Genomic DNA, 10,479 nt, shown 5'->3' on the forward strand with positions numbered 1-10,479 from the left:
CATCGACTGTCCCACAGCAAACATGAGTACAATGCATTGGGTCAAATTTAAGACGTATTTATACCTGTTGTTTCTAAGCATTACTGCAGACAGTCTTTGAAAACTGGCAAATAGAACCTAATTATTGTATTTTACCTGGGTAATAATATTTACCCAGGTGAAATATTATTCTTATTCTACCTTTTTTAATTAGAAATATGGTTAAAAATAAATAAATTCAAGTATCAAACCTTTTCAGTGCTTCCAAATGCAAATCTTTTCTAATAATCTAGAAAGAAAGCAGTAAAAGTACTAAAAAGAGTAGTAAAAAGAGAAAGTAATAAAAAGTACAAACAAACACACACACAAATAGATAATACAGAAATTAACCGTTTATCTGCAGAAATTGCACAATTAATTAAGCATGACATTTTAATAAAATTGTTTTTTTTCCTCATATTTTTGGTTAATATTCAAAGCTCCTAGAAAGTAATGGATTTTGGCTGATTTAACGGAGTTGACACTTGCTTTGAAAAGGTCACAAAGATACCAGGATTGCTCAATTATTGCCGCCAATGGCTCAGCTGTTGTAAATCACGACAGTGAGGTCAGTGGCTCGTGAGGAGCATGTGACGCGGCGTCCACCGAGATTCAGATGCCACCGAGGATCCGGAGGGGACAAAGGCAGAGGAGAGGACTGGAACGGCTGGTTGTCATAACGGAGACCCTGCTTTTACACCAGAATAACTACACAGAACCCAAAACAAAGAAAAAAAAACATCACTGCTACAAATCCTTTGCTTTTACTCAGAAGGAAAATAAGCCAACTGGAATGCAATTAAGAGCATGTTTGGTACTATTTCAGGCCACGTGAGTTCAGTCAGCCAGACTCTGCTGGCGTTAAATAATGCACTCGGTACTTAACGGCTCGAGCACATCAACATGCCCTCATTACTTTTGAATGAATGTCTTGGCTCCAGAAGTGACAAAACTGTGACACAAATCAAATATCCACTTTCCTGCTGCTGCAGTCACACCGGCTCGGTCAACTGGAAAAGAGGGGAACGCCCCCCTCCCAAAAAAGAAAACCCAGTATGTAGCTACTAATACAGGCTTCCAAACGGGTAAAAAAACTAAATGTTGGTAGGATGACAAGATGGACTATGTTGTCATGGAGAGGAAGCAAATCCCACGAGTCCAGCTTCCTTGACACACTTCATTGTACTGATATTTTAAGTGGAATAACTCAGTTTTTAGCAGGCGGTGGACCTATAGAGGTGCATCACATGTGCTGTTCTCCCCAATCAAGATATCCGTCAAAGAAACAAAGATGACTAAAGTTGGCTGTTGCTTAAAAGGTCAATTATATAATATTGTTATACACGCAGGCCATAAAGAAAAAAATAGCTTTTCTTCATCAGACTTTGACCTATAGTGCAGGATTTAGTACTGGTTTATGCTTCTGAGAAAAACAAACAAACAATCATGAGGCCTGCTGAATAAGCTCATTCTACGAAATAACTACTAGATCATTTCCCCTGAAACAGGTCCGCAGTTGAAACAGAACGCTAAACTACAACAACCTAAAGAAAGAGTTTTTACAAAAGTCCTTTATTTTCTCAACATCGTAAAAACAAATTGGTGGAGGGGAAATTTAGCGCTAGTGAGGAGCTGAAAGAAAAAGTAATGACGTTATTTCCAGAGGGTGATGTCAACAGATGGCTGCTATGATACAAAAGCTGCATTCATGCAAAAGCCTTTTTTCTTGTTTTTTTCCAACTTTAATTTGTTAATACACATCCTTTTTTGCATTTCAGGCCTGCAACACATTCAAAAACAGTTGGGGCAGTGTTTAACACTTTCATGTTTCTATTCCTCTTTGCAGCATTTCAAAGCCACACTGGCCTGGAGGAAACTCCTGATGGGTTTCAGGTCGTCCTAACTTCCTCCGAGCCCAGAGATGTCAGACAGTGACAGCTTGTACTAATGAAGTATCAGCATATATTTTTTACCAAGTTTTGCAGGATGAAAGGGGAAAAATTAATGTATATTAACAAATGAAATGAAGTTGAGGAGAAAAGAAAAAACATGAAATTAGTTAAATTAATACCGTCTGCAACAAATATGTTACAACTGTTGAGATATTTTTTCTTTCTTAACTCCCATTTTCATGCAAATCCATCATCTTGTACTTATTTGGGATTGTAAATATTCTGCAGCGAGGAAGACAGCAGGAGTTTTCAGGGCCTTAGAGAAAACCCTCGGCACATTGAGCCACATCTCATCTTTGCAAAAAATACTCCTCCGCTTCCCTAAATTGTCAGAAATCCCCACGTTTAGCTTTTTCCCCTCAAAATGCAAGCGATTAAACAAGCACATAAAAAAGGTTTATGAGATCGCCTCAGAGCACACTGAACCCAGAGATGTTCTTCTCCTGCTTGGAGCTTTGTGATTTTTCCGGTTTCAGATTACATTCACCACACCTGCAAAAAGCTGCTAATCTGCTTGGAGTAATTACATTTTGAGCTTTTCTATTCAGGTCCAACAACAGCCAGCTCCTGAAGGCCACCTGAGACCCCGCTGAGTGATGAGAAGAGACTGGCCGGCGGATAAAAGATTAAACAACCATTTAAGTACCGCAGAGCTGCACATTCAAACGATAAAACGCTAATGATTTTCAGTCACTTCCAAGACTGGAAATGCTGTGGGAGTTCACTGCTGGACAACAACAAGTTGACAGGAAACTGTCTGAAACCCTGGGTTTATTTGTTGCCTGGCACAAAGTGAAGGGAATTGGCCGAACTCTGTCTCTGACAGTCTGTAATGACAAAAGACTACATTGTTGTTGAGTGAGAGAGCAGCTCATTGGAGCCTGAAATGGTGAACGGTGGCATGAAATTGTAAAGGAGGCTTTATTCTTATGAAAGACAGCTGCACCATTCCTCAGGGCTCAAATTATTTCACTGATGGTCAGAAATCTCTCCTTTTCATCCCAGTGTTTCTGCTCTCACGCTGCATGCGAGTGAATGTGCTGCAGTTTTCTACGTGAGTCGAGTGAAAACCTCTGAAGCTTTATTTATAGAGCAGCTCTATTAATACATGAGCATGCCCCTACCTCCCTACCTCCCACCTTGTGTCTGTATCTTTCTGCAGATAAGTGATCATTACGATGACGGGCCCGGTGAGAGCGACTGGTGCACCTGACACCGAAACGAAGGCCTGCTGGCAGACGGTTGGACATGCTTTCCTGATGTCTCAGTAATGGTCGCTTCACTTCAGGGACTGGGAAAGTGAGGGCAGAGTGTGTCTCACCGTGTGAACGATGAGGGAACATTTGGCTTCATTACCAAAAGTTATTACGCTGCTGGTCTACAAAGACCTGAATGGTCTTGGACCAAAATACATGCTGGATCTGTTAGTTCCTATGAAGCTCCCAGACCCCTGAGGTTCATCTGGATCTGGTTTGTTGTGGTTCCCAAGAACCAGAACCAAGCAAGGTGAGGCAGTTCAGTTATTCTGCTCCTCACCGGTGGAACAAACTTCCTGTAGACCTGAGGTCTGCTCCAACTGTAGATCCTTTAAATCAGGATAAAAACATTACTGTTTACTGAAGCTACTCCTAAATTAAATACTTACCTGCAGTATTTTATTGCCCTTACTTTTTAACAACCTGTGCTTTTTATTATTTTACCTCTTTTCTTATTTTATTTGTTATTTAAGCGTACTCTTAAATTAAATACTTGAAAAATGATTTTTGAAGTTATGGATAAGCCCTAAATGCAGGCATTGTGGCTAGAATTGTCAAATTGGTCTGATTCACCGCACGAATCGGCACAGATTACTTTTGTAATACTGTATTTGATACGGCCTTTGTACGTTTTGACCGTATAGAAACATAATTCTTGCAATTTTAAGAATGAGATGTACCTGCTGTACTCTACTGCCCTTACTTTTTAACAACTAGTGCTTTTTATTATTTTACCTCTTTTCTTATCATTTTATTTGTTATTTACTGTTTAATTGTGTTTTGCCGCTTTTAATGTTGATGTAAATCACTTTGAATTACCTTGTGTTGAATTGTGCTATACAAATAAACTTGCCTTGCTCTCTTTTAATCTTATGGTTTTATGCAAGTTGTGTGAGACCCATTTTAATCATCTGATCAAGGGGGGTCTTGGTATTTGCCACATGCTGACACCCCAAAAAACAAACACATTTTTACACAGTGCCATTATTCATTTAGAAACTTAAAGACAATGCGAGAACCACTAAGTACCCCAGGTGCTGCAAACCATCAGGGCGTGTGCCGATCTCGATGCAAGCAGACATTCTTGGCAGTGGTTTTGGACAAGTAATTGCTGCTACACATCAATCTTTTTTTTAAAAAAAAAAAAGGTTATGAAACCGTTTTGAAACAATTTGGAGTTCAATGCTCTTTTGCAATAAAATTTACTGACATGTGGGAAGCACTGAAAACCGTTGCCAATCTTCCCAGGAGTCCAAATCCCAGGAGCTTCACTCCAGCTCAGATTGTGCAAATGCAGAAACTTTCAGCTCCTTTGAGGCTCGTGGCACCCCAGTGCAGTTTCTCTGCCTTGGATCAATACATTTCCGCTCTTGGCAAAGAGCGGCAGGTCCGGACTCCTCTTGGAACACTGAACAATTTCTGGACAGTTGGCCCAGTTTGTAATCTGTGTTCATGAGCCTGGCTACACCAACTAGAGCAGCTATATAACCGCTTATTCACAAACATCGTAATACCCCAAAACAGTTGTGAAGAACGTATACGGCCCCGTGTGCAGCTCTGGAGAGACCCAAGTCCAACAAAGCCCTGGACTTTGCTCTGATAAAAACTCCCAGCCTGCCTAGCACTCATGTGACAAGACAACGGTCTGTGGATCTGTGAACACGGAGACTCAAAATGAGCTAAGGGATCATGACAAGATGTTGTGAGACGGCACTAGGCAACCCCCGCGTGTTGATCACATCAAAATGCCACGGTGTTAGACGGAGCTTGGTTTTTTATCACTTATAACCCGAATGAGTCAGTCCCCTGACTGCTGCGACGAGCTCAAGGGCTTTTGGTCAAATAGGGTCAGCATACGACAGCTAGATGAAGTTGCAGATATTTATCAGTGGTAGAAAAGGATCAGAGAGCAAAAATAGTTGAGTGGAACCTAAACACCTCTGTTTTAGTGCACGACCTCTCTCATTACCTGTGATTCAATGTGTCATTTGTTGAGATTGAAACACCACTTCATCATCCATCAAGTATTCTACGTTAAAAGTACTACAGTACGTTACAATGTCTGCACCCCATAACTGATAGAACTTTGAGAAAGACAGAAAGTCATAAGTTGCATGTAAAAAGAGTTAAAGCCATCAGGAACCTGTGGGGTCATAGAGGATGAAGTGGTGTAGAGTAAACAGGGTGTAAGCAGTCACTGCGGTGACTAAGATTAAGTACAAAATGGTCATTTTTTTCACTGAAAGTTGAAAATGACACATTTCATTTGCAGGAATAACATAACAGGCAAATTGATAAAGTTGCTACCAGTTCAACTGCACCTAAATAATGGTGAGGCAGAAATTAAAACTGGTCATGGTGACCAGTTGAAATGATTTACCTCTATAAAAAGTGTAAAGAGTTTAAAAATCAACAAAAGAAAAAAAACTAAATGGCATCACAAGGATGAGAGCGTTGTCCCTGTGCTCAAGTTAGAAAATGTTAAACTTGGACGAATCCAGTCGTAGAGAACCTGACAAACCACCACGAGCATGAAGAGGGAAAGCTCAACAGCTTAGGCTTAACAGGTCTACTTAAAAACACACACAGAAAGAGTAGAAAGTTGTTTTTCTGCTCTCAGTAAAATGCTCTTACCGCTGCAGCTCGTCTCCTCGTCCTCAATAACGCAAATACAGCCAGAGCTTTTCACTAACAGGGGGAAACCTACACAGTGCACCCATAGTCTTGAAAAATAATTAGTTCATCTATGCTAACCACTCCCGGGAAGCGTTCTGCTCACCTAGCATCGGGTGCCCGAGCCGGTCTCGCCTAAGTCTGCAGGGAACGCAGCATAACACGTCCTATCTGGAAGCCCTTTAAGATACACCAAAGTACAGCTCTCGCTGGACGAAGGCTGGCGATCCAAACTCACGCGCTCAGATTTTATTTCGACTCAGCCGATCCAAGTGTCCCCATGTGGTCAGAGGTGGTATTGCTACATAGCATGTCTTTAATAAACTGATTAAAAAGCTTGCTGAATGCTTCAACTACTATATTTTGTATTTTTAGGACCAAAAATGAATAATACATTTTATTACAAATATGTCTGAAACGTGTGTATGTATATATGGACCAATACGCTCTACAATAGTTTCTCTTTTTCAGAGTAAAAAAAATGAAATAGCTGCGGATCTTGACGATTTACTGAAATATCAGAATGTCTGTGGACATATTTTGTCTCTCCATGTTGCCTGACTCAACAATAGTGTTATCATGATAGATAACCATCTGAAATGTGACTGGAAGCTCATAAACATTATGTAATGTCCTCTAACACGTCACAGGAGGTGGAAGTTCCTTGAATGCTCATTTTCTTCAGGCAGTGTGCATCCTCAAGTTTACATCTGAGCAGACGGGACCTAGTATTTTTTCCATCACGGTGGATCTGCTAGATCATCTCAGTAACTCTTATCCATGTCTATGGAAAAACAACAAGCTTGTAAGGGAACACATCTGTGACTGAGCACCATTTTTCTTGGGCCACCGAGGGATCAAATGTATTTTCCTTCCAGTCCTCTAAGAGGACTACGCGATGAAAAAGTCACCGCATGTAGCTGGAGTCGCAGGACGAGTAAAGCAGAAAGCCAGACGAGGTTGTAGTAGTATGAACACAAGGAGGCATTTAGAGATAAACACACATAGACGGTAAGTGAGTGAAATGACGTAATCAGTGACGTAGTGTTTAACAAATAGAGACGTCCAGCTGTAGTCTTTGTCATTACGGTTCATCGCATCTCGTATGCGTGGACGAGTTAGAGGCATGAAGCTCAATTACTGGAACTGTTGAGAGTATAGTATCGATAGCACGTGTATGTGTTGAAAACAAACCCTCAACAGGAGCTGCACACATTCATGAGCCTCAGCCCGACGGTAGGCCTCCAGGAATTCAACCAATCAGATGACACCTGAGCCAACTTTACCCATTTTCAAGTATCTTCCCCTTAGGATTATTGGTCCACGTCTTTCTGAAATAATTACAGCCTTTTGGAAGAATGCTGGGTACAAAACTACTCTACGAGGTACCAGAAGTTAGAATTCAATGATTGAAAATGAGCATCATAATAATTAGCCCCAAGAATGGTCAAGGAGGTCAAGAAGGACTTTTCCATATGATGATAAAGAGAATACTGTTAGAGTGCCACGACAACACCGTACGATCCCTCAAACATCTGATCATCTGATGAATTTTAAACAAAACCAAGCTCTCATTTTAGAAAAAGCTCCATTGTGCAGGCCTAAGGAAAAAAAACAAAAACAAAACTGTGGATATCCCTAAAGAGTAACTGGCTTTATCCTCGATAAATCACCATTACAAAACAAAGGCCTCCAGATATCAGGAGCAAACCGATTATAAACAAGAAACTGGGTAAAAGGATAACACGGAGGGTAATGTCTGCTCAAGAAAAATAAAAATAAAATCTGTAATAGAGCTCATTTCTACCATTGCTGCCTGTCAGGCAGAAATGTAGGCAGACTCTTCCTTTGACATGTTTGTGCTTCAGCGCTCTTACAGCTCCAGTTTTACACACCTCCCATCATCACGGGTGACAAACACACATGGCAAACATGTCATTTGGTTTTACGGCAGTAAAACTGCGAGGCGTCCTCCCGGTCCGTCCGTGTGTCTCCAGGTAGGTAATATAACATGACAGGAGTTTCCCTGATCCGCTGAAGTACAACAGAGTGATTTTCTGCACCACTACCCTGCTTTTCATTAGTCACAGCTTCATTTCTCCTTCATTTGCTCCCATTTCTGCACTTTCTCCCTCTCTCTCTCTTTCTAGACTTTGCCCCCACTCAGGTCATTTGTAGCTCAGGAAACGGATCAATAATGAGTTTAGACTTACTGGCTAAGTGCTTACCTTGTATCCTCAGTGCCATCCAACCCAGCCTGAGACTCGCATCGGGTTTCACATGTCAGTGGTGTTCAGCGAGCTGCGGAGGAAACAACACTCAGTTACATCATTACAATCACAATCATTAAATCATTACATTTATCCTTGTGAATTTGTTTGGCATGTGCATTTAGGTACTGTGTACCTTCTAGGAATGATATCACCCGGTGTTTGTATTTTTAATTAATTCATTTATTGGTATCAGCACTTTTTAATGCAACAAATTGCAGATTTTTGCACACAGCTGCCAACTTTCTCTCTTCTTCTATTGAATGTGTTATGTGTTTGTTATGTGTGGGTTTGGGCGCGAGCTGCCGAATCAAATGGCCCTTGCTTTTATAAGCTCGAGAATTGACTATTGCAATGCTTTGTATGTTGGTGTCTCCAAGTCTTCTCTTAGCCGTCTTCAGCTTGTTCAGAATGCCGCTGCACGCTTTTTAACTAGTACTCGACGTCGCGAACACATCACCCCGGTTTTATTTGCTCTTCACTGGCTTCCTGTTTCTTTTAGAATTGATTTTAAAATTGTAATCTTTGTTTTTAAAGCCCTCAATGGGCTTGCCCCTGTTTATTTATGTGAACAAGTGCGAGTTCAGAACTCCACTAGAGGCCTACGGTCCTCAAATCAGCTCCTGCTGGAAGTCCCTAGGACCAGGACTAAACTCTGGGGTGATCGGGCTTTCTCGCTAGCTGGACCAGACTCTGGAATAATCTGCCTCCAGAAATGTGCACCATCACTGACTTTGGGGTTTTTAAATCCAGACTGAAAACCTGGTTATTTAGACTGGCTTTTAATACATAGTATTGCTGTGATATATTCTTAATTTAATTTTAATGGTTTTATTATGTTGTTTTTAAATTGTTTTGTTTTAAGGTGGATTTTAATGGAAAGCACTTTGGTCACCCTGTGTGTTGTAAAGGGCTTTAGAAATAAAGATTGATTGATTCAAGGGATAAATAAAGTTGTCTTGAATCAGAATCATGTTTATTGGCCAAGTCAGGTCAAACAAGACAGGGAATTTGACTCACTGTGCAGTAAATAGGCAAATTATCAACACATAGGTTATACCATTTTTTTTTAAAGTGAAAGGTGCAGCAGTATGAGGTAAACATGGTTATTGAAAGGTGCATTGTTACAGCATATGATTGTGGTCATTATTATTATTGCACAGTGATTGATTACTCTGAGACTCTATGAGTGATGTGTTTTCAGCTTGATTGTTAAAAAATGTTTAACAAAATAAGCAAACAAACAAACCAGGGGAATAAAACTGGCTCCCACAGGGCGTTAGTGTCTCTTGGTGCAGCATTTGGTCACTCCTGGCCTTTTTGGTGAGATGAAAACCTTCCTGGTTCACATGAGGGAAACTATTTGGTCTCCAGAGCAGTTCAGGAGCTTTAAATGTGACTACAGCTGGTAAAACCAGCTCGTCTTGTGAAGCAGGTATAATGGCAGGGGAACAAAGACGCACTTAAACAAACTTTTCAGCCCGATACAGGCGTAAAACTGACCTTAAACCCCCTCCCCGCGGAAGCCCAGATGTGCTTGATTCAAAGTGATTAATAAAGTAGTTGCAGCTGAGGTCACACCACCAAACTCTGCTGCTGCTGCAAAAACACACGAACCAACGGTCGCTCACCGTCTTTAGGGGGCTCCATCCTGGTCCGGAGCAGCGAACAGAAGCAGGCTGGTGGATCGGGAACAGAGGTTCGGGTCCAGCGGGCTGGGATCAGATCCTGGGAGCAGGTTTTCTCTCAACGTGTCGCTCAGTCCTCGGACTGTTGACAGGCGTCGCGGCGCAGCCACTTCCTTCAAGTGCACCAGGGCTGGCAGCGCGCAGGCCGGAGCAGTCGAACTCAGAAAGTGGATCTGCGTTCTGTCAACGGATCCTAGTTCGGCAATTGATTAACAGGCCTAGAGCAGCTGAGGCAGATGTCACAGTAAATAAATGTAAATAGTTTACCTTCACTCGTTGTGTGAGTGAGCTGGGGAGAAAAGGGAAATGTAAAATATATAAATGTTTATATTGATAATGTATATGCAATTTTTGAAAAATATCAAACCTACATCTCCATATTTTTTTGCATCAAAAGCTCGGTTTTATTGCTATCTTAGCTTCCCATAGCAACTACCAAGGAGTTCTGAAACTTTGTGCAACATCAATAAAACATCAATTAAAGCTAAACAAATAATCGAGGAAAGCATTATTTTATTCTTCTCTTTCTCTTACTGTAAAATTGTATTATTTGTTATCTATTTTTGTACCTTTTTGGTAGCTTTTTGCATATTTTCTGTTTAAGTAATGAAGAAAAACAGTC

The 10,479-nt window shown here is 41.0% G+C and overlaps 1 protein-coding gene across 1 annotated transcript in view; it reads right to left on the reverse strand.

Moving 5' to 3' along the window:
- LOC133446713 (testis-expressed protein 2-like) overlaps nt 1-9,952 on the reverse strand; it is a 36,162-nt gene extending 26,210 nt beyond the window's left edge. Inside the window, exons 1-2 of the mRNA XM_061724716.1 lie at nt 9,801-9,952; nt 8,128-8,200 (exon numbers count right to left, since the gene is read on the reverse strand). The gene's annotated coding sequence lies outside the window, so the exon portion shown is untranslated. The remainder of the gene's footprint in view (nt 1-8,127; nt 8,201-9,800) is intronic.
- Nucleotides 9,953-10,479: the final 527 nt, after the last annotated feature.

The sequence above is a fragment of the Cololabis saira genome, chromosome 1 (assembly GCF_033807715.1).
Source record: "Cololabis saira isolate AMF1-May2022 chromosome 1, fColSai1.1, whole genome shotgun sequence".
Lineage (NCBI taxonomy): Eukaryota > Metazoa > Chordata > Actinopteri > Beloniformes > Belonidae > Cololabis > Cololabis saira.